At 33.9% G+C, this 26,263-nt stretch overlaps 1 long non-coding RNA gene across 3 annotated transcripts; it reads right to left on the reverse strand.

Moving 5' to 3' along the window:
• Positions 1 to 237: 237 nt before the first annotated feature.
• Positions 238 to 4,562, reverse strand: LOC126893333 (uncharacterized). Of its 3 annotated transcripts, none has more exons than XR_007701142.1 (2): positions 4,473 to 4,562; positions 238 to 377 (listed from the first exon to the last, which is right to left on the reverse strand). It is a non-coding gene; the product is annotated as an uncharacterized LOC126893333 (long non-coding RNA). The 3 variants fall into 3 exon arrangements; XR_007701141.1 differs by lacking the exon at positions 4,473 to 4,562 and adding an exon at positions 3,514 to 3,645; XR_007701140.1 differs by lacking the exon at positions 4,473 to 4,562 and adding an exon at positions 2,553 to 2,624.
• Positions 4,563 to 26,263: the final 21,701 nt, after the last annotated feature.

Genomic DNA, 26,263 nt, shown 5'->3' on the forward strand with positions numbered 1-26,263 from the left:
TAAATAAACACCAAATCACTGTAATATAGCATAAAATAACATTTTGAGAAAAAAAGAAGATTTTTTGACCTTAAATATCTTATTTTTACGTCCCGCAGAAGCTATTTACCAATTTTCAGACAAATCGGAGATCCAAAATTTTTTTTGCTCTAAAATTGAGTGATTTGAAATGGATAGATACATTATCCCTTATACATTTTTAATTCATTTACTCTTTTGTAGGAATATTAAGGAATCTTTCTTGTTGGAACTTTTACCACGCTGAGCAGATGAGTTATGAATTATTTAAAATTCTCTCATCTTAATTTCCTCGGCATCCTGTATGATTTATAAATTTTGAAAATCTCGGGAGGTTGTAACCAAAGAAAGTATTCCACCTGTTGTCAATCTGGTGGTATGGGAACGATATTTATTGTCGTTTTCTGTGCTACTTCGATTGATAACTTACTTTGTTTTTCGGTCGATGGCCCTAGTTCATCCGTGACATTTCTTTCTTTGCAATTCGGAAAGGCCCAAAGTATGATACCTGGGGAGATCGGAGAGAAGAGGATATGGGATGTAACGATATGATACCTCGGCAAGCGATGAGCTGCTATTACCAGAGACGACCGATGGAGTGTCCGTGTTTGCGCATTCCTTCTTCATAGCACCGCTGGGAGAAACCGAAGGAGAGGGCATCGAGAGCATATTTAAGGCGAGTTAGGAGAATGAGAAAATCAGTCATGGTTAGTGTATTGAACTAACTATGGCTCAACAGCTGATGCTCGCGTATTGAACGAGCTTTAGCTGACTTGGCAAAGATGCACCGTTTGTGAGGTGGAACTATGCCTAGGTAGACGCCACCGTAGTGACGTGGAGTCATGCCACAATCGTTATCGCAGTAGGCGGTAGTAGCGAGGAGCGAGTGACTGCATTGTAGTGAAATGCGGTCTCCAGGCTATGTTGATTTAACGTAGCAATACTGTTATTATATATATATATATATATATATATATATATATATATATATATATATATATATATATATATATATATATATATATATATATATATATATATATATATGTTTTATCGTATTATTTTAATGTTGCTGTTATGATCGGATGGCTTTAATAAAGTTTAATAGTGTTTTTCCTTTGCAGAAGATGGAATTATATTTTATTTTATTTGTTTTAAACTGTATATAATTATCTTTAATATATTTGCTTTATTTTTAACTTGTGTTTTACTGAGTCTGTCGTCCTTAAAAGAACTACCCGTTACAAAATGGCGCCCGAGCAAAATAAAAGCTACGCAGTTTGTAACTACCCGTTACAAATTGGCACCCGAGCAATAATTAGACACCATACAAAGACACAGACTCAGTAACAGGTCCACGTCGTGGATAAATAAATAGAACCCGTTCAAAGATGATTAAGCTTCTTTGTTTTCAGATTCTTAAGGAACCGAAACCGAGAATGATCCGAAAATAGACGTCGCCGATGCAACGAGCAGGAAGGAATGCGACCGTTCGCTGTAGAAAAGCCTTGGCATACTGTCCCAATGAAGTTGAGGGGATCACGCCCAAGATTTACAGAAGGAAGCACCTTCTAGCCAGTCATCCGGTCCCTGCTCGGGCGCCATTTTGTAACGGGTAGTTCTTTTAAGGACGACAGACTCAGTAAAACACAAGTTAAAAATAAAGCAAATATATTAAAGATAATTATATACAGTTTAAAACAAATAAAATAAAATATAATTCCATCTTCTGCAAAGGAAAAACAATATTAAACTTTATTAAAGCCATCCGATCATAACAGCAACATTAAAATAATACGATAAAACATATATATATTAAAAGTATTGCTACGTTAAATCAACATAGCCTGGAGACCGCATTTCACTACAATGCAGTCACTCACTCCTCGCTACTACCGCCTACTGCGATAACGATTGTGGCAAGACTCCACGTCACTACGGTGGCGTCTACCTAGGCATAGTTCCACCTCACAAACGGTGCATCTTTGCCAAGCCAGCTAAAGCTCGTTCAATACGCGAGCATCAGCTGTTGAGCCATAGTTAGTTCAATACACTAACCATGACTGATTTTCTCATTCTCCTAGCTCGCCTTAAATATGCTCTCGATGCCCTCTCCTTCGGTTTCTCCCAGCGGTGCTATGAAGAAGGAATGCGCAAACACGGACACTCCATCGGTCGTCTCTGGTAATAGCAGCTCATCGCTTGCCGAGGTATCATATCGTTACAGGGACTACTGATGAGGGGGAAAAGACCTCCGAAACCGGTATAGACTCTTGCTGAACTCTCCGATTTAACCAGAGTATTATGCAGCTGCTGCATTTTCGTGTCGCAAAGAAATTGAAAATATTTATACATTTTTAATTCATTTACTCTTTTGTAGGAGTATTAAGGAATATTTCTTGTTGGAACTTTTACCACGCTGAGCAGATGAGTTGTGAATTATTTCAAATTCTCTCATCTTAATTTCCTCGGCATCCTGTATGATTTATAAATTTTGAAAATCTCAGGAGGTGTAACCAAAGAAAGTATTCCACCTGTTGTCAATCTGGTGGCATGGGAACGATATTTATTGTCGTTTTCTGTGCTACTTCGATTGATAATTTACTTTGTTTTTCGGTAGAGGGCTCTAGTTCATCCGTGACATTTCATTCTTTGCAATTCGGAAAGGCCCAAAGTATGATACCTGGGGAAATCGGAGAGAAGAGGATATGGGACTACTGATGAGGGGAAAAAGACCTCCGAAACCGGTATAGACTCTTGCTGAACTCTTCGATTTAACGACGCTCTACACCTTCGTTGCGGGGTATGCCTCGGGGAGGAAAGGGGGGAAACTTATATGCAAGCGAAAGTTGGTAATAATGCATTTCTAGCAGAATACTTAAATCATATGTTTCAGTATTGAATACTTTATAAAAATAAATTATAATAAATTACGGAATTAATTATAATAAATAAATTAAAAATAAATGGTACGGTAAACAATCCTCATTTTTTAATATGTTATTTCGTACAAAAAAAACCTTTAATTTAAGCACAAATAATTTAAAATCGTAAATTTGGGTCAAAAGTTATTAACTTTTTAAGAATTCCCATAAGAGCCCATGTTAAAACTTAACTTTGACCCTTAATAGTAATTAAACGGCACGGTAGAACAATTTTTAAAAAATCAAGTCTTAGTTTTTTTAAGTAAACTATAACATACTAAAATTTCATGCATATCCTTAATTATTTGTCGAAGGTGAAGAACGTCGTTAACCAGACTATTATGCAGCTGCTGCATTTTCGTGTCGCAAAGAAATTGAAAATATTTATACATTTTTAATTCATTTACTCTTTTGTAGGAGTATTAAGGAATATTTCTTGTTGGAACTTTTACCACGCTGAGCAGATGAGTTGTGAATTATTTAAAATTCTCTCATCTTAATTTCCTCGGCATCCTGTGTGATTTATAATTTTTGAAAATCTCGGGAGGTGTAACCAAAGAAAGTATTCCACCTGTTGTCAATCTGGTGGCATGGGAACGATATTTATTGTCGTTTTCTGTGCTACTTCGATTGATAATTTACTTTGTTTTTCGGTAGATGGCTCTAGTTCATCCGTGACATTTCATTCTTTGCAATTCGGAAAGGCCCAAAGTATGATACCTGGGGAAATCGGAGAGAAGAGGATATGGGACTACTGATGAGGGGAAAAAGACCTCCGAAACCGGTATAGACTCTTGCTGAACTCTTCGATTTAACGACGCTCTACACCTTCGTTGCGGGGTATGCCTCGGGGAGGAAAGGGGGGAAACTTATATGCAAGCGAAAGTTGGTAATAATGCATTTCTAGCAGAATACTTAAATCATATGTTTCAGTATTATACTTTATAAAAATAAATTATAATAAATTACGGAATTAATTATAATAAATAAATTAAAAATAAATGGTACGGTAAACAATCCTCATTTTTTAATATGTTATTTCGTACAAAAAAACCTTTAATTTAAGCACAAATAATTTAAAATCGTAAATTTGGGTCAAAAGTTATTAACTTTTTAAGAATTCCCATAAGAGCCCATGTTAAAACTTAACTTTGACCCTTAATAGTAATTAAACGGCACGGTAGAACAACTTTTAAAAAAATCAAGTCTTAGTTTTTTTAAGTAAACTATAACATACTAAAATTTCATGCATATCCTTAATTATTTGTCGAAGGTGAAGAACGTCGTTAACCAGAGTATTATGCAGCTGCTGCATTTTCGTGTCGCAAAGAAATTGAAAATATTTATACATTTTTAATTCATTTACTCTTTTGTAGGAGTATTAAGGAATATTTCTTGTTGGAACTTTTACCACGCTGAGCAGATGAGTTGTGAATTATTTAAAATTCTCTCATCTTAATTTCCTCGGCATCCTGTGTGATTTATAATTTTTGAAAATCTCGGGAGGTGTAACCAAAGAAAGTATTCCACCTGTTGTCAATCTGGTGGCATGGGAACGATATTTATTGTCGTTTTCTGTGCTACTTCGATTGATAATTTACTTTGTTTTTCGGTAGATGGCTCTAGTTCATCCGTGACATTTCATTCTTTGCAATTCGGAAAGGCCCAAAGTATGATACCTGGGGAAATCGGAGAGAAGAGGATATGGGACTACTGATGAGGGGAAAAAGACCTCCGAAACCGGTATAGACTCTTGCTGAACTCTTCGATTTAACGACGCTCTACACCTTCGTTGCGGGGTATGCCTCGGGGAGGAAAGGGGGGAAACTTATATGCAAGCGAAAGTTGGTAATAATGCATTTCTAGCAGAATACTTAAATCATATGTTTCAGTATTATACTTTATAAAAATAAATTATAATAAATTACGGAATTAATTATAATAAATAAATTAAAAATAAATGGTACGGTAAACAATCCTCATTTTTTAATATGTTATTTCGTACAAAAAAACCTTTAATTTAAGCACAAATAATTTAAAATCGTAAATTTGGGTCAAAAGTTATTAACTTTTTAAGAATTCCCATAAGAGCCCATGTTAAAACTTAACTTTGACCCTTAATAGTAATTAAACGGCACGGTAGAACAACTTTTAAAAAAATCAAGTCTTAGTTTTTTTAAGTAAACTATAACATACTAAAATTTCATGCATATCCTTAATTATTTGTCGAAGGTGAAGAACGTCGTTAACCAGAGTATTATGCAGCTGCTGCATTTTCGTGTCGCAAAGAAATTGAAAATATTTATACATTTTTAATTCATTTACTCTTTTGTAGGAGTATTAAGGAATATTTCTTGTTGGAACTTTTACCACGCTGAGCAGATGAGTTGTGAATTATTTAAAATTCTCTCATCTTAATTTCCTCGGCATCCTGTTTGATTTATAAATTTTGAAAATCTCAGGAGGTGTAACCAAAGAAAGTATTCCACCTGTTGTCAATCTGGTGGTATGGCAACGATATTTATTGTCGTTTTCTGTGCTACTTCGATTGATAACTTACTTTGTAAATATTTTAGTTGAAATGATAACAAGAAGCGTTGCTGTGCCAAAGGACTATACAGGGTGTCCCGGAAAATAGTGCGTTCCTTAAAGGTATAGGTAGAGGGCACCATGTAAAGCAAAAAACTCTTAAAACATTTTTTTCTAAATGCAATCGTTTGACCAAAAAATTAAAATACATTTTGGTATGCAAATTAAAATCTGGCAACTCTGTGAGGTATGAAAATTTAAACGTAGACTTCTTTTTAGTAAACATACAACAGATAGTTTGGAAGAATCCTGCTTAGTTTCAATACCGAAAATGATTTCGAATCGTGAGTTCATTACCTATTATGTTATTGTTGATTAGTTATGGCAGATCACTAAATGGAGAGGTTTATTATAATTTCTTTTAAAATGTTTTGCCGTTATTTCTCGTCGTTATGAGGGAATGTGTTCTTGAAAGTTTAGTAATTATTTTCAAGTAAGTACAACTTAATTATTTTAGTTCACAAGTAAACAAATTACTGACACACTATCAATCTGGTGTATTTAATGTCCAATGTGAACTATGTAATTTAGTCAAAGTCCTCAGCATTCAACACATTTAAAGCGTACTAAATACTTACATAATACCTACTAGTTCAGTTAAAAGGTGTGTTTTTATTTTAAAAGATGTGTAATTCGTTTAAAATTTAACCAATACATTTAAAAGAACTTATAGTAAACAAATAACAAAAAAAAACAAATAGTAGTTGGATTATTTTAAATACATGTACATGTACCTACTGTAAATCACAAATAAGTTCTTACTATCTGATCTGTTATTATTACGTAGTGCGTACGATCGCGATGTTGCCAGGCAATTAAAATTTCTAAACATTAAAATACAGGTATATGGAAAACAATGTAATCTTATTTTTGGGAACGGTTAACTTTAGAAAAAAATGCTATAGGACTTTTTTGTTCCAAATTGTGTATTCTATCCATACCTTAAAGGAACGCACTATTTTCCGGGACACCCTGTATAGCAGGAGGAAGTTACGGGATTCTGAGTTAACCAGCCAGCACAAGATTGAACACGTAAATTGGAGTCTTCAACAGCAAAACTGGAACATTGGAAATTGGGAAAGTGTGCTATTTTCAAACGAAAGTAGGATGTGTAAAATCAGATGATTAACGAATTCGTGTACTTAGAAGGCGAGGGAGACAAGCAAGAAGGAGAACTGCCAGATCTGTTCTAAAATATAAAAGAGGACGGGTCATGTTCTGGGAGGAATTATGATCGGTAAAAAAATCCTCCTTTAATTTTCATCCAACCAATTTTAATAGTTCACAGGTACCTACGTTAATTTGGTTCTATAACCTGTAGTTAGGACCAAGAGAGATGCAATGGAAGAAAATTAAATTTAGCATTAATTCGCTTAAAATATTAAAAAATATCAGATGATTCCATATAAGTTTGGTTGAGTGTATATTTTTGTACCCATCAATTATTTTACAAATAAATATATCGAGCTAGTCAATTAAAAAAGTGCCTGAGAAGTTTTATCATATACATATACATGTTCTACATATTAAAATGTACAGTATATTTCACGACTTTGCACCTATTTTGGATTAGGGATGGAAGCATTGACTTAAACGGTCCGCTCTACTGAGAAAGTTAATAGTGAATTTACTGTAGGATTTACTGTAAATAGCTAACTCGTCCCTGCCATTTCCAACTATCGAATGTGAAAAGTGGTACTTTTCAGAAGAGCAAAATAACTCATTTTTAGAGACTCCTAAATCAGCGCATTGACAAATGGGAAAATTTTTATATTTTTTGTATGCAATGTTTAATCCTTGTTAGATTGATAACAAATTTGAATTACTTATCATTTTTTTCTTTCCAAAAAATCACATTCGTTACTTTGCTTTTTGTATTAATCAAAGATTTGTTTCGGATTCGATGTTCAGCAAGCGACCAAGTAACACGTATTTTTGGTACTCAATTATCGTGCTAGTTAAATAGTAATTACAGAAACAAATTTAAAAGTAATTAAAGTAAAAACTACTAGTGAAAAGTGTATACGGAATGTTTTGATTGTGAGTAGACAAAATTTATTATTTGGGTCTATTTGGATTTGAATGCTTCAATAAATCACGACAATTATCTTTATATTATCCAATTCCATGAACGGATATCGCAGCGAAAACTGTAAAACAGCCAACCACGCAATATATTAACCCCAGACAGAGAACAAGCTATTTTATTTAACACTCTAGACTCTAGAGAATTGTACAATTAATGACTATCTTGAAGGATTGAGTCAGCATATAGAACCAAGAAATATAATTTTCGCATCCCGTATATCAAACCGTAGAATATGCGTATATCTATCATCTAAAAACTTAGTAGATAAATTCATAGCAGAAACAAAGAAGATAAAAGTAAATGGAAATATACTAGAAGCAAGAAGATTAATAACTCCATCAGTCCGCTTAACTCTGTCCGGTGTATGTCCATACCTTCTAACTTAATTAAAAACGAATTAATAAAACTAGGTCTAAATCCTCTCTCAGATATATCATACCTACGAATAGGAGCAACCAATCCTGCTTTCAGTCATATTTTAAGCTTCCGACGACAAATTTTCATTTCACCTTTGCCAGACAACCATGTATTACCGGAATCTTTTATCATCGAGGTAGAACAAACATCATACCGCATATTTATAACCCAAAACGAAACATGTTTCAAATGCAAATTAACTGGACACCAGGCAGCTAATTGTCCAAATATTTCCCTTCATAACCATCCTTACAATGATAATGCAGTGCAAACAGAGATAAGACAAAATTCATCAATAAATCATACTCAACAAGATAATTTACAAAATACTCCGACAATTTCAAATACCACTCCCTCCACACTTACTAAGCCTTCTCAAACCACATCACAAACGGTAGTCATCCCACATTTATCAATAAACCCATCCCAACAACTTTCACTACAAAACAAACCTACACATGTGACCACTTCTTCAGTTAACACTACAATCGCAACACCTACATCGTCTGAGTCATCCTCTAATACCCAAACAAAAAATCAACCTCACCTGAAACAAGCCAACACTTACCTGCAAATAAAAATACACACACGAATACTCACGAACCCCAGATAACTTCGAACAAAGCAACAGGAAAAAGAACCTTAGAAGATGCAATCTCACCACCCACCGAAGACAACTTCGAAAAACCTAAACTTCAATTAAAGAAAAAAACCAAAACTGATGACAAAAACTTAACAGATGAGACATCAAATCTTCAAACATTACTAGAACCAGTTAGAGAATATGTAGAAAGCAAAATGCAATTACTAAGCTTCGATCAAGTAGTGGATCTATTCGAAAATATAAAAGGAGCAAAAGACATAATCAGCGTAACAAAATTATATTCAGAAGACTCTCATGCACTTATGAAGTTTCTATCGGACTTACATCCATATTATACCGACAAAAGAATGAAAACCAAAAGCACCAAATTAATAGGAAAACTTGGCAAACACATAGGTTTACGCGATGTAATAAAAACTCTAACAACATTGTCGGGAGAAGATTCCGACTCATCTGTAAATTCCTCTAAAGACGAGCCCATTTAGCATCCTTCAGCCAAGACTCCATTCTTATTAACGAGGTTTCTTCCGATGACCTGAAGTCAGAAATAAAAGATAAAGTGTTAAGTGCGTAGAAAATTAGTGGAGTGCATCGCAAACATAAACACCTATTTACGCGAACTGTGCCGCCTATGTGTGAAAACTGTGAAACATCACTCTTCGTGAAGCATATATTAACTTAGTGCAAAACATTACCTTTGTTATATTTTTTAGATCGCTAATAACCCTGGTGGTTACAGCGTAAATAAATTAAAAAAAAAAGATATGTTTCGGTCCGATGATTCAAAGTAGCGAATGTATAATAGCGAATAACTGTATAATCAAATAATAAAAATCCGTTAAAATGAAATCATAAACTGCCTCACAAGAATTTCTTGGAAGCGATACTGAAACAAAAATCGCACAAATTATAAACACGTGCATTTTATTCTTCTCAGCACAATTTTTGACAGTTTACAGATTATAATTGAATAACTGTTGAATAAATTACAACACAAACTAACGAATGTGACACATTCGACATTTAGCGTTGTACAAAAATATACCTTTATTTATATTGATACAAAACGAAAGTATCGAATATAACCATTTTCGTCAATTTGCAGTCAACCAAATGAAAAAATGTTCACATTCGATGGTTTAAACATCATATTTCCCGCGCTCCCAATCAAGCTACAATAACGAGAATTTGCCACAATATGTATCAGTATAACGCGAGGGTAAGGTATCGAATCTGAAAAACCCGATTTTTCACATTCGATAGTTGGAAATGGTAGGGTCGAACTGTAAAAAAATATGTTAAAAGTTTTTTAATTTAATTTAGAAATTATTTGTTTTATATTTTCATTACTAGAGGAATTTACTTTCGTACTTCTCATACCGTACAGTAGAGTGGACAATTGGTGGTCGAGTGTCTAGCGATAATCCATTACAGAGGCAAATTCGTAAAATACAATAATTGTTATTAACGCCACCTTGGAAGAACGCATGCGCCGGTTGAGTATTTCCGAATATTACTGAAAATCCGTCAGTAAATAATCAAAGCGTTGACAACAATGTGTTAAAGTAGTACTAAAATTAGAATCTGCGCAGGTTCTTCCCAGCTGGGCGTACTGTACATGTTCTTTTCTACATTGTGAAAGAAACCTGAAATACTCATCCACTGCGTTGACAGATGACATTTGGCATTATTCCTCACGCTACATTCCAGAATGGAAAAAAATAGATAAATACAAATTTTTGTTTGTCAGTTCGTTATTTTACATAGGTCAGAATTTTTTCTCTCTAAGTCTTCCACATTTTAAGAGTACCACAATCTTTATTTAAATGTCAAATGACAAAAGTCAAATGAGTGGATGAGTATTTTTTAAATCTTTTTCGAGTTTATTGAAGTCATTTTTTAAAACGAGTTAATATTTTTTACTGTAAGTGTCCAGTATTTTATATTGTTGAAGTTAAAGAGATTAGCGGCAACTACTTCCATTATGGTTGTTTACTATTTTTTTTATAATAACATGTCAATACATCTTCATAGGAACACATTTGAACTTTAGTTACTATTTTATGTTATATTTTGCACTTGGTATTGTACATATTACAAATCGTACTCCAGGTCTTCCACTGGTTACTATCCAGTGTTATTGTCCCATCGTGTTTCCTCACATTGTCACTTCATCTCATCTTTGTCTTCTGCCTTCCCATGGTCGCCGAAACTTATTCCATCGTTCATCATTTTATCGAACGGTATTGTCTACAAATTCCTGCTCTCTAACGCCTGTCATTTTTGACAATTTTTGTTTTGAAGCTATATATGGAACAGTTGGCCTTCCAATGATCATTGTACCTTTGCAATTTGATCAATATTTACCTTTCTTTGTAAGTATTTGAGAACAATAAATGAATGGAGATACATTGTCTAAATATTCTCTTCTTCTTCTTCTTCTTCTTCTTCTTCTTCTTCTTCTTCTTCTTCTTCTTCTTCTTCCTCTTTATATGCAATTATTCTTGTTCATTGGCGGATTTATACCTCTATGGATGGTTGTCACTCCATCTTTTGCGCTGTCGTCCGATACTTCTTTTGGCCATTCTGCTGATGTGGTTATTCCATTCTCTTTTTCTATTTAGTGTCCATTCGTTTATACACTGTACGTTACATTGGAATCAACAAACCATGGAAAAATGGAACCAACAAACTATTCGAGATACTAACAGAAGTTTTCAATAGGCACTTGCATGGAAAACCAGTGCCACAAAGTTGGAAAGAAGGATTGCATCTCTCCATAAGAATTAGGAAGATTGCAATAACTATCGGGGTATAACTGTTACGAGTACGCTTAGCAGATTATATGGAAGAATTATAAAAGAACGCATATGCGAAGAATACCGCCCTTTTGAGTCAGAAGAACAAAACGGATTCAGAGCAGGACGATCCACAATAGATAGTATTTTCTGCTTATCCCAAATACTCGAGAAAAGAACACTTGAGATCTCGAGAAGTGTATTTACTTTTAGTCGATTTAACAAAAGCATATGACACCGTGCCTGTTGCGAAATTGTGGAAAGTATTGGAGAAAACCAGTATCAGCGTTACACTAATCGATGCTATTAAAGAGCTATATAAGAACACAATAGCAAAAGTTAAAATAGGAAAAGAGGTGTCTAATGGTTTTCAGGTAACAAAAGGACTGAAGCAAGGTTGTTGTTTATCTCCCATACTGTTCAACATATATATATATATATATATATATATATATATATATATATATATATATATATATATCGATGAAGCACTCAGGCACTGGAAGAAGAAGTGTAAAGGGATGGGGCTATCTATTGGGGATGAAACGTTATATACGTTGCACTATGCAGATGACCAGGTAGTTATTGCCCAAGACAAAGAAGACCTGGAGTATATGGCTAGAAAACTAACGGAAGAGTACAAAAAATGGGGCCTCGAAGTAAATGTCCAAAAAACACAATATCTTTGCGTAGGAGGAGAAAATACTGCAGATGACCTCGACTTAGAAAATGAAACTATTAAGAAATGTGACCAATGTACATATTTGGGGGTAAAACTGACAAAGACAGGAAGAAGTGATGAAGCCATAAAAGACAGAATAACCAAAGGAAAACAAGTTATAGGTGCGTTGAATTCAGTATTATGGCAAAAACATATAAGACCGGAAACGAAAAAACGAATATATAATACCATATTAAAACCAGTAATCGTCTATGGCTCAGAAGTGTGGCAGTTATCACAAACACTTAAAGGTAACCTATTGGCAGTTGAAATGGATTTTTGGAGGAGAGCAGCGGGAAAGTCTAGATTAGAACATGTGAAAAATAAGGACATCAGGAGCCAAATGAAAGTACAAAGATCAATTATAGAAGACATCGAAAAACAGCAACTAATATGGTACGGACATGCTAGACGTATGGGGGAAGAAAGACTACCCAAAAAGATATTAGAATGGGTACCACCAGAGAAAAAACGAGGACGACCACCAACAACATTGATCCAAGGAATCTCAAAAGCAATGTCAGCAAGAAATCTATCTGAAGAAGACTGGCAGAATAGACAGGCTTGGCGAACGGGAACCCAAAGGCGTATTACGCTGTGATCGGGATATATATATATATATATATATATATATATATATATATATATATATATATATATATATATATACATACGTTACATTGTCTTCTAATGTCTTCACTCTTCTTTCGATCTCTCAGCGTATTTCCTGTAATTCTTCTCATCTCTGTCGTTTCCAGTAGGCTTTGTGTTGTGGCTGTATCGGGTCTTGTTTCTGATGCATATTCGTGTCATATATGTCATATATCTGATGCATATGCACATGTCAGATATATGCATCATACAGGGTAGCGATAAAGTATGGAAACACGGTAATTTCTCGGAAACCGCCAGAACGATTTTTATAGATTTTGGTGGGTAAGGGTCTTCTAATGAGGCCGATATTATAGTGGTAATTACATTGTTGTCAAATCTTCCGTTTTTATGGAAATCTAATGAACTTTCTTATTTCAAATGGAACACCCTGTATATTTTTTGCGTTTTGAAGTCCCTAAGGGATACTGATTATTTTTGATGTTATATTCCCTCTACCTAAATGCCATAATTTCGGAGGTATTGCTACATTTATTACAAAAAAAAATTAAACCAATAATTATACAAATCAATTTTTTCGGCCCGGCTAGACATTATTTTATCATATTTGGATCATTGGATACAAAGAAGTTTTTGTCATTTTCCTCTAAATTTAATCGTTTCCGAGTTATAAGCAATTTAAAGCTGAAAAAATTTGAAAAATGACGATTTTCTAGGTTAAAAAACACAAGTAAAATATATTATTTTTGAAACTATGAAGTACCTAAATTCAAGTTCAAAGATTATTGTATGAGCCAGCGATAAGTGATTTGGTCTTATTTCATTTTAAAACATCGTTTTTTAGTTGTTAATGCAGCCCGATCGCCCGTTCTCTCATATGCGCTTCATTAACAATTAAAAAAACAATGTTTTAGAATAAAACGTGCCAAAAATTCTTATTGGGAGCTGATAGAAGAAGGTTTGAACTTGAATTTAGGTACTTCGTAATTTTAAAAGTGTTTTTGAACCTAGAAGATCGTCATTTTTCGATTTTTTTTTCAGTTTTAAATTGTTTATAACTCGGAAACGATTAACTTTAGAGGAAAATGACAAAAATTGATCATTGTTCACAATGATCCAAAGAACCTAAAATAATATCTACTCGGGCCGAAAAAATTAATTTTTATTTGTTTAATTTTTTTTTATAATATGGAAATCTGTGTAGCAATAACTCCGAACTTATGGCATTTGGGTATAGGGAATGTAACATGAAAAATAATTAGTATTTCTTAGGAACTTCAAAATGCAAAAAATATACAGGGTGTTCTATCTAAAATAAGAAAGTTCATTAGATTTCCAGAAAAACGGAAGATTTGACAACAATGTAATTACCACTGTAATATCGGCCTCATTAGAAGACACTTACCCACCAAAATCTATAAAAATCGCTATTTTCGCTGTTTCCATACTTTATCGCTACCCTGTATATCTGATGCATATGTATGTTTTAGGGTAGTATTTAACAAGTTGATACCTCTGTAGTTTTCTGGTTGCAATATTCTCGTTTTAAGATATTGTGGGTATCTTTTGTATTTCAATATGTAGCACATTATTATGGAATGCTGTGCAAGTCTTGTTGGTTTGATTTTTTGTGTCTACTATTTCCTTCATCTTGTTTTGATGTTTGTTTGAGGCTGTATTGGATATGTTTATTAGGCTTGTTTATGCACTATGATTGAAGATGTCACTAATATAGCTGAAGGAACAGTTCAGAACAAAATCAATTGTTTTGAAGGATTGTTTCATGTCTCAAATGTTGGAATTTAGAAATATGCATTTTTTGATGGTACATAATGGTTCTAACCCCACAAAGGTTTCTCTCAAGTCTTGTTTTGCTAGTAAATCTTCACGCTCATTCCCATTCACCCCTTCATGACCCATATTAAAGACACTTTATTGTCTTTTACCAGGTTGTTGAAATTTTTGCAGTTCCTCACCAGTTTTGATTTGATCCACGAGGAAAATAAACTTCCTGTAGTTGGCTGTTAGAGACCGACCGAATGTGATTTTTTTGGCCGAAGCCGAAGCCGATGCCGAAGTTCGGCCTGTAGGATACCTTCGGCCGAAGCCGAAGCCGAAGGTGACTAAAAATATATTAAATGTTAATAATTTAAATAATGTGCATTATATTTTTATTAACTGATATGGCCGAAGCAGATGCCGATTAATCGGTCGGTCTCTACTGGCTGTATACCATAAATCACAAACATACTTAGGTTTTTTGTAAAAGGTATATTTTAAAATATTTTAAGTAAGGGTCAAAATAATACAAAACGTTTTCGGATTAAGAAATCCATCGTCAGTTTTCTAAAAGCCAAAAATTGCAAAAGTTGGCCATTGAAATCCAATATGAGAGGTTTTCTCAAAAAGAAAATCCAACCACGTGGGAAGAGTCCTGTGTTGCCCTGGGTAACATCCAGGCATATCTATAAGGTCATTTGAATTTTATATAAATATGTAACATAACACAATCATTTACATTTAAAGGGTTTTTACCCAACACATTTTGGTGGCTCAGGCATGCAATTTTTGGCTTTTAGAACACTGAGGATGGATTTCTTAATCCGAAAACGTTTTGTATTATTGTGACCCTTATTTAGGGTATTTTGAAATATACCTTTTACAAAAAACCTAGTATTTTTTAGTTTTGATTTGGTTTGTGGGTTCTTTACGGCTTGGCTATCTGTATGATGATTTATCTTTGCTTTGATGTCACTAACTATGATTTCATCAATGCAGACTACCAGAACTGTCGTTTTTTCAGAAATTACAATTTTCAAATATAAACGAAGAACAGAAGAAAACAAAAAAACAGCAATTTCACTGACCTAAAGTATTTCCATTCGCCGATATTTTATTTTCTGTGTTACTGTCATCCTTATGTAGGTATTAAGAGATTTTATAATTGTTAATGGAGCAAATTTTGTGACAGTATTTTTTTGTATCTGGAAGTGTCAAAAGTTTTTCTACAAATAAATTTTTTATAATGTTTACTGCTGTTTTATTTTATATTATAAATGAAGAGTATGTAGTAGTGGGAAGTGAATGAAGGCACTGGAGAACAAAGAGACACACAAATGAAAAATACTCTTAGTCTAGTCGAAACATAGGGGGTCCCGTGGGCACTTTTAGGTCGCCGCGATTTGATGGTGGTATTATAGGTTTTTTGGGTCGCTGAATCCAATGGAAGTGGTCTGGAAGCCCAAATGTGGTGCGTTTAATTGTTATTAACAAATTATGGTAAAATTATTTGTTTTTTAGGAATTATTAGAAGCCCTGTAAATAAGTTGATAGTGTTAAGGTCTTTTCTGGTGTATTTTTGGTCGCTGAATCGAATGCGACTAGTCGCTATTACTCAAAATAAGTTCTTATTTTGTTAATAACAAAATAATTGTTTATTCGCCGAAAAGCTCGAAATGCGCTATCTACAGCAAGTTTGTAGTATTTTTCATGGTAATTTTATACGCTAAATCGATTGCCACTAGTCGTGATAGCTTAAAACACGTTCCGACTTTGTTATTAATAAATTATTGCAAAAATAACGGTTTATAGTACGTTCACTCACGATTTTTGCTCTAGATTTTAAAAAACCACTTGGATTGACATGAAATTTGGCATACACGTAGCTAACATGTCAAACAAAACAAGTGATATTGTGCCGATGTCTGCTTTTACCCTGGGGGTGAGTTTCACCCCTTTTCGGGGGTGAAAAAACAAACCTTTAAAATAAGTCCGGAAGTGGATAAACTGATTATTTCTAAGCAACTTTTGTTCTATACAGTTTTTTCACTAAGTCAATACTTTTCGAGTTATTTTTGTTTTTTTGTTGAAAAATCAACATATTCACTCGCAAATAACTCGAAAAGTATTGACTTGGTGAAAAAACTGTATAGAACAAAAGTTGCTCAGAATTAATCAGTGTATCCACTTCCGGACTTATTTTACAAGGTTTCTTTTTTCACCCCCGAAAAGGGGTGAAACTCACCCCCAGGGTAAAAGCAGACATCGGCACAATATCACTTGTTTTGTTTGACATGTTAGCTACGTGTATGCCAAATTTCATGTCAATCCAAGTGGTTTTTTAAAATCCAGAGCCAAAACCGTGAGTAAACGTACTATAAAACATTATTTTTGCAATAATTTATTAATAACAAAATCGGAACGTGGTTTAAGCTATCACGACTAGTGACAATCGATTTTGCGTATAAAAATACTATGAAAAAGACTACAAACTTGCTGTAGATAACGCATTTCGAGCTTTTCGACGAATAAACAATTATTTTGTTATTAACAAAATAAGAACACATTTTGAGTAATCGCGACTAGTCGCATTCGATTCAGCGACCAAAAATACACCAGAGAAGACCTTAACATTATCAATTTATTTACATGGCTTCTAATAATTCCTGAAAAATACCTAATTTTACCATATTTTGTTAATAACAATTAAACGCACCACATTTGGGATTCCAGACCACTTCCATTGGATTCAGCGACCCAAAAAACCTATAATACCATCATCAAATCGCGGCGATCTAAAAGTGCCCACGGGACCCCCTATGTTGCGACTAGACCACAGCATAGAAAACGCAACAGCAGTGACACACTAGTAGGCGGGAAAAGTTCGCGCACTATTACTGCGCAGATCGTCGGCCATTTTGTGCGTAGTACCAGACAATGTAGAAAATCGACAGTGTTGCCGATTTGTACATAATTATCAGATTTACTTAACTTTTATGACATTCATATTTTTTAACATAATTTTATACGTATGCCTGTGGGAATTATGTCAATAATTGGGACATAACACAAAATATTGACGATGAATGGCGATTGTATTGTTAATCTTTTGCATAAATTCCAGAAATTATTCAAAAAAAATCTCTTACGGGCAATAAAGTTGGTGACATCGGCAACACTGATGAACCAACACATCACATCACCACTGAGATGTACTACGCGAAAAATGGCGACCCTGTACTTTTCAACTTCAAAGGCGGCATCAGGGAGTGTCCTTGCTGGTTTCGTTTATTATGCTGTGACTAGACTATCTGGAATAATAAAATATTAAAAAAAAAATAGTATACTCTGGAATAACCACAACGCTAAATTAGATTCAGAGCTATGAGTAATAAAAATAATAAAGATGCATCAAAAATAAAAGCAATTGAAATGAATTATTGGCGTAGAAATTGCCAAATGACTAGAAGAGATAGAGTAAGGAATACTGAAATTATAAACATTGACATCCTGGAAACTATAGAATGCAAAAGGCTGAATAGGTAGTGCTATGTCAAAAGGATGAATGATCAAAGATGGCCAAAAAGAATGGTACAGTGGATCCCCACCAACAACAAGAAAAAGGGAAAACCACGAAGATCGCGGAGACAAGAAGTAAATGGAAATGGAAGACAAGAGTCCTAAGCAAAGAAGATAGGTACGTGGAAGTAAGGATTGAAATATAGATACTTAAGAGTATAATCAGTATAGGTACAATGGTTGTACTCGACATTGAACAAGCAAAACAATACCGAAATATTAAAAAGAAAAAGATTAAATGGTGAATATTAAAGAAAAATGGGAAAGAAATTGTATTTAGGTTAAAAAAGAAGAGAAATAGGGTTGGGACACAGAAGACAGCCATCGTGTAATTAACTAATTAATTAAGTATCTATCAATAAAGGTCGACCTAGGTGCTTTATAAATAAAAAAAATGCATAAAAGAATTATGAAAATAAGAAGGATAACTGATAAGCATACACTAATTGATTTCTATCCATGGAGAAAAGCTTTAAGATCCTTTTTAGAAGAGTTATATTATCAAATTTGACTTTATATTAGCTATGGAAGAGTTTTTTTCTAAATGAATATAAAATTACATTATTTAATTAAAAGAGTTTTCAACGAAAACTTTTCGTTTATAAATTTGCAAAAGTCTGTGTGTTATTGCGTTGCCGCTCCTGCAATACTTAGAGCAGATGTATCGATGGATTCTTATGTAGTTTTGTCTTCTGAATCCAAATCTGAAAACGGCATTTCGATATCTCTAACCGTCTTCGAGATAATCGACCTCAAAGTCTAAAATGTGACGTCACAATCCGGTTATTTCCTACCACGCACTAAACGTCAGCAGAAATCTTTGATTAGGAAGTAGGCTACTTTTTTTTTAATCTAAATTTGTTAAGCAAAGCAAATGTTATTATTTACATTTGAGTTTGACACTTCGTGAATGTCAAACTAAATTTTAAATTATTTAGCTATTAATAAAATATAAATGACATTTTATAGTGAATTTAATTATTATATAAAATAATATGTGTAATAAATGTATAAAAATACAATTTGAGTATATTTTGAAAGCAATAATACATATTATACTATATTAATAATGAATCAGTAGAAATGATTATATTTAAATTTGGTAAATTATAACTCCACTCGACCAGCAGTGCACGACCACACAAGTACGCAAATACGGTTGCGTGAAGCGTGGCGCGACTCGCTCGGTCTGTACATCCAAGTAAAGTTCATCGGTAAAAAGTATCTTTATCATATGTATTATTTATTTCACAATATTGGAAAATTGTTATTTAAAATGTGGTTTGGAATAAAAAAAGTATGTTCTGATATATGAAATTACATCCTTCTAATGGAAAAAAATATTTGACGAATTTTCTCAAATTATGGATCATCATTTTCATTTATAACTCTTGTATTTTTAATTTGACGAAGAAAAGTTATTCTTCATAAAAAATCTCTTCTTGGTCTAAGATTTATGATGCAACCTCATGAATCAAATTTTATTAATTTTATACGAGGTATGTAAAAAAATATGAATTTCGAGTAAAGTATCTTTATAGTTCACAACATTTAAATTAGAATGATATATTTGCACATTAAAACATAATTTTTAATTCTAAACAGCTTTTCGTAATAGCAATTTTGTATATTATGAATTTAAATACGTATATAAACAAAGTTTTCGTTATGATAATGCTCGCATTTTCAGCTTGTTTAGAATAAACCTGTCGTTTCCCTTACATAAATAAAAACGAAACAGGTAACCCAACCAACCCAGCAAATATTTATTTATTAACAACAAACAAAAGAACAACCAACAACCAACCACCGATTTCGAACAAAATATGCGATTTTGTATCAGGATAACAGAAACGTGAGAAGGTCGACCGATTCTGGAACCGTCAGCTACACCGGTGTGGCTCCTAATCAGTGATATGAGACTCGTAATACTCTGGCCACGCCCATAAAATGATGGACGATCAAAATTATAAATATAAGTTGTTTATTATCATTTTCAACTGTATTTCAAACAGGAATGTTTTTATATAAAAATATTAGTATTTTATAGTAACTATAATTTTAATTCAACGTAATGAATGTATTTAAAACAGATTATTTGTATTTAATTTTAATAATAAACTAATTTGTGGATTAACTGCTATCGCCATCTGTCATCCAAGGCTCAAAGTTTTAATGGAAGGTGTACTGAGTTAGGTTAGTTGGTACTAAATTAATTTCAAGCTATTCTGAAATTCTATTTTTTAAGCACATTAAATTATATAATAATTTATTTTATTATCAAATGATATCTGCAACAAATTATATTTAGTTTTAATTTAATATATAGCGTGACATGCGCCATCTACATGATATAGGCCAGAGAGGAAATGAAAAAGAAGAAAACTGTAACAGAGCCGAGAAGCCAACCAGACTCAATATTCTCGTTACAGTGTTGCCGTTCTCATAAAATATTTGTAGCTGGGAACCAAAACTGTGTATTATAAATTTTATCAGATTGGAAGTAATAAAATCTAGCTTGCTAAATAATACGGGTGTAATTTTGCCCATTTATTTAATTTTTAATAGATAATTTCTGCTTAGAATTAATTCATTAAAGATTAACGTATTCCATGCCGACCTGTCAACAGTAAACAACGAATGCTTGGCAACAATGCTCAATAATACACTTTCTTGAACTATTTTAATAAAACGTATTATAAATTGTTTAAAATATAATTAGTACGTTATTAGCATACAAAAGCTTTAGTATTATACTAATATTTTTATATAAAACACTTCCAGTTGTAAATATTCTTGAAAATCTTAATTACAATGTTCTGATTTTGTAGGCGTGTCCAATGTATCAGGGAGAGAAATTTTGAAATAGCAGTTGTACACGGAATCCAACGACCTCCTTGCGTTTCTGTTATCCTGTTAGAAAATGTGAAATTCTCAATGTTTTGATGAGTTTTATTCGATCGGTGTTGCCTGTGGTAGTGACGGATCGAGAAACGGACTATCCTCATGCGTTTCTGCTATCCTGATACAAAATCTAGTAGACAGTCGTCCTTTCGATTTTCGGCTGGATTTTTGCGAAATCTTGAAAATCTTTCGAGTATTGGCAATATGTATTTGCAATATTATTTTTGTGAACTGTCACGTCCATGGCCGTAACTACCATTGGGGCAACCCGGGCAGTGCCCCAGGGCCCCCGACCAAGGGGGGGACCCGTGCATAATTTTAACGAGGAAAATAAAATTATGTATTTTAAAAGCCGATCCCAACGAAATATTTTCAAATGACACAATTTTAAAAAGACCGCGCAACATAGTTTTAATTTTTCACTGGGGAAATTAGTCTTTTAGACTAAAATGCAATTGGAACAGAACAGGGCCTCTGAGGCCTGAGCTAAGCTGGGGCCCCTACTTAAGAAATTAGTTATTTCGGCGTAATAAAACCTAAAATGCCATTGGAAGAGGGGGGCGCGGGCTAAGCTGGGGCCCCCGAGACCTTTCGTAAACATATAAATTGTGACTGAGGAAATTAGTTATTTTGGCGAAAAAAAAATGCAACCGGAATAGGGACCCCAGGTCCCAGCTATAGGGACCCCAGGTCCCAGATACTTTGTCTTAATCAATTTACCCCAGACCACATCTTGGTACGTGAAAGGAACCACATATTGAAAAGAAAGGTATACATAAGATAAAATGAGCACATTAGGATCAATCCCACGTCCCACCAGTACACTGACCAGCTTCACTGAGTGTGCTTGGCTCTCACTGCAGTAGCTTAAGGCACCTTAAGGTCCTTTCAAATCAGTGGCGGCTCGTGGCTTTAGGGACAGGGTCGGCAAGGTTTTGTCTCCAAAGGCTTCAATTTCATAGGAAATCTTTACTTTTTGTTTTTTTTTTATTTTTTTTTGTTTTTTTTGTTTTTTTCCTATAAATTTAGAAACTATACCTGTTTATAAATTAACTCTAGTCTATGTTGTTTCGAAGTAGCAAAATGGGTTATAACGTAATTGTAAAATTTATTATTGTTTTGGAGGGATTTTAAAAGTTTTTTTCAATCGACATTTGAGACAAGTTTGACATTCTCTCCTGTTTCATGGTGTTTCGACAATACGTTTTGACTCTTTTGAGACAAGAGAAATCCCGTTCATTTGAAACAGAATTTGCCCACATTTGAGCACAATAATTTATTAATTTCGGGAACAGTTTGTTGTACCTAATGAATTGCAGTATATAAAATTATACATATAGTATTTTTACTACAAAAGCGATATTACGTAGGTCAAAATTTTTGACGTAAGAGAACTGTCAAAACATTAGAATGTGACTTTTCATTATTGCCATGTTTATTAAATAAACATGGCAATAATGAAAAGTCACATTCTAATGTTTTGACAGTTCTCTTACGTCAAAAATTTTGACCTACGTAATATCGCTTTTGTAGTAAAAATACTATAGTCTGTAATTTATCCCACCTTCCGAAAATATTTGGATCAGAATATAAAACTGTTAATCCATTTTCTTATTTTATTTGATTAAAAAATGATGGATAATTTTTAATGAACTTGTCTAATAGATATTTTGAAAATTCTATGGCGTAACTTTTAAATTTTGAATAATCCAAGAGGTTAATGACTTATAACAGTGAGTAAATAATAGTTTTGCTTGGTGCAATTGTTTTAACTTTTGTCCGGAGACCATACAATTCACTGGACATCAAGACAGCCCCGTCATAAATTTGCCTTACCAATTTATTTTTGATATCAAAAAATTTTAATCTGTCCTTTAAATTAAAACACCAAAAATATATTCTGTCTTATGGCTTCTACTCATGTCTGAAAACCTAACAACCTCTCATAAATATTAGACGTAACGCGTATCGAAGAACAATTATTGATACTTGTGAATGACATGTTACCTCTATCAGAAGTTTCGTCTACTTCTACCAAAAAGGATCAAAATGTAACTACCAATTGATTCTTTCATTCTGTGCTGTTTTAGGTACGCCGCTATATTCTTCGAGTCAGAAAATAAATTAGAAAATTCCAGATCGTATTTGTTAAACAATTTTATTTGTTCTCTATAATTAACTTGATTTAACGAATGCTCCGATACATCCTGTCCCCTAAATGGTAATTCCTAACAACTTAAAAGAATTACAATATCAATAATAATTAAACGACGTAAAACTACTTACCTATTTCATAATTTTATCCCGAGCGCGCTAGCAAGGCAATACGTGGCTACGTACGTGCCTTTCTGCCGTTTGCAGATCACCGCTCGGCAGAGGTACCCGCTGCCGTACTTACCATTCAAATAAATACGGGGAATGTATAATTGGTTGCCTATCGGCTAATATTCCATAGCTTCTTATTATAAGCAAATCGTGGATCTGGGGACGGCATGCCGTGGCGGGCTTTATAACAAGAATTCACACAATCGCAAACGGGTGCGGGTGCATGGCTATAGGATCATTAATTTGAAAAGTATCTTACGCACAGCGCACAGGGATCACTTAACTAACGTATCGGGATCGAATTCTTTTAAAAACAATGAATAAAATTTAGTCTGTATTATCTCACAGATATATTTTTTATTTCACAGAAACGAATATCATCAACTCCGATTAAATTAAATATTTCAAAAATCTATAATGTGTCCATAAATGTGTGGGTCGGCACTGCCGACCCTGCCGACCCTGACGAGCCGCCACTGTTTCAAATCAAAGTGAACACGAACGAAGGAACGAATTCGTAGGTGTTCGCTTGGGTATTCGTTCGGTACAAAGTAAGACCATTTACATTGTGGCGAACAAACGCATTTGTTGATAATCCGTTCGCAATGTCAGATACAGATGAAGCTGTAATCATTAGAGCTGCTAATTTACGCATTTGTTGATAATCCGTTCGCAATGTCAGATACAGATGAAGCTGTAATCATTAGAGCTGCTAATTTTGCTAAGTTATTGCAGGACATGCTGAAAAAAAAAAGAAAGAAGAGAGTGTGGTGTTCACATAGGAGGGAATATGCGCTTTCAAGGAGTTAAATATCAAACATTTTTCCGGACCCCCCTTGCGTAGGGGTAAAGTCCCCAGACCTCCCGGTAGGGAGCCCCCAGATCACATTTGCACCGGGGCCCCCAACATCGTAGTTACGGCCCTGGTCACGTCTCCGCAGTTGTTTTTCTCTTAACGAATCGTATAAACTCAATAAAACATAGATTTTCAACAAAAAAATTTGTTTCCATAAAATTTTTATAGGTTTTTCAATTCAAAGGCTATATTATACCTTTCAATTTTCTGCAAATTCTCGATAAATATTGACAATACGTGATTTTTTGTGAACTCACGTTTCCGCAGTTGTTTTTCTCTTGACGAATCGTATAAACTCAAAAAACGTAGATTTTCAACAAAAAAAATTTTTTCAAAAAATTTTCATGTCACATGAACTCGATTTTCTGCTACATTTTTGCAAAAAAAAAACATTAAAAATGGTGAATTCTCCATAAATAATGTAACCTCACTTTTTAATTAACTGTATTTTATTATTAGGTATTTATTTTCTATTAAATAAAACCTTATTTTATATTATAAAGCTTGCTTACCAACTCTAACAATACCTAGTCGCCTAGTGCCTAGTCCAGTGGTCGGCAAAGTCAGCAAAGTGCCGCTCCGGAGCCGCATGTGGCTCTTTGACTCCTTAGGTGCGGCTCTGGCACAAATATCCACGGAAATCGCAATAATATGTTCCTTTAAAAAAATTGGTAGGAAAAACATTACATCTTATTCATAAATTAGGTTTTATCGAACTTTAGCATTTGTCAAAAATTCTCTTAATGCTACACAGGCCCGGCCCTAGGGATTTTGCCGCCCTGGGCAAGATAGGCGACCGCGCCGCCTACCCTCTTTGGTAGACCCATGACTCACCACCTTCCTTCAGCGATCGCCAACTTAAATCACGATTGTATTTTTATTATACGCTATTTTCCACTGTATTTAAACGATACACGCTTAAAAATACATAATATTTGCAATATTTTCATAAAATTTTACTACATTACTTTTATTATATTAAAACATGCTTTAATATCCAAAAACTCATTATGCATATCCATAATTACACACTTACTTTTCTAAGTAAGTACTACTCTTTTTATCTTGGCACGAGAAAGTCTTTTAAGTCTTTAATGATTCTCAAAGATCCAGGGACTCCGCTATTTCGTGTTCAATAGAGATTGTCGCTAGGGCACTCAAACGTTCCTGGGGACATAGTTGATCTTAAGTATTTTTTTATTAATTTTAGCTTTGAAAAGCTTCCCTCTCTAGAGGCCACTGTCACTGGTAGGGTTACAAAACTCCTCAAAGCAACGAAATGGGTGCGAATGGGTGCGAAATCAAAATCATACTTTCTAATAATTTTCAGTGTCTCTAGAGGTGTACTCTTGGGCTTCATAATCGCGGAAAATACTTTGCATCTTTTAGATCAGCATAATTTAGATCTTTTGACTCATCAAAAGTTAAAGCATCACATAGCTTAAAGCATTTATCTGAAAAGTCACTAGCAGTCATTTGCTTAATTTGGTTTATGTCGTACAAAAACTCGAAAATTTCTCCATGGCTCTTAATTTGCTGAAATGTATCACAAATATAAGTCAACATATATATCGTGTCTCTGGGTCTAGGTCCATTCTTTCATTTTTAGCCTCATAGCCGAATTGTCTTTTCACTTTCCTGTTTTTTGATGTTCGTTCCTCTGATTTTCGGGTTTTCAATTTCTAACTTTGATGGAACTCTTTTGCGTCTGTCAACTTGTCCTAGAATTTTAAATCACTTCTGAGAGACTTAAAATGGATTTCTGTTTTTTCTAATAAACTGACAGCTTGATACATTCAAATTAATATCAATACTCTGCAGTGATTTGCTGACTACGTTGATGTGAAGTAAAATGTCATGCCATACCTATTACCACAGAGCAATGAAATGTAAAATCATGTATTTGATTTTCCAAACAGCTTGCCTCATAAGCAACCATTTTACCGTTGGTTTTATTGACAGTGATTTCTACAAGAGCATAGATTTCTTCAAGGTAGATGTCTTCAATTTGGTATCTGATCGGAGTAATTGAATCAATTCTCATCTAG

The sequence above is a fragment of the Diabrotica virgifera genome, chromosome 10 (genome assembly GCF_917563875.1).
Source record: "Diabrotica virgifera virgifera chromosome 10, PGI_DIABVI_V3a".
In the NCBI taxonomy this organism is placed as follows: Eukaryota; Metazoa; Arthropoda; class Insecta; order Coleoptera; family Chrysomelidae; genus Diabrotica; species Diabrotica virgifera.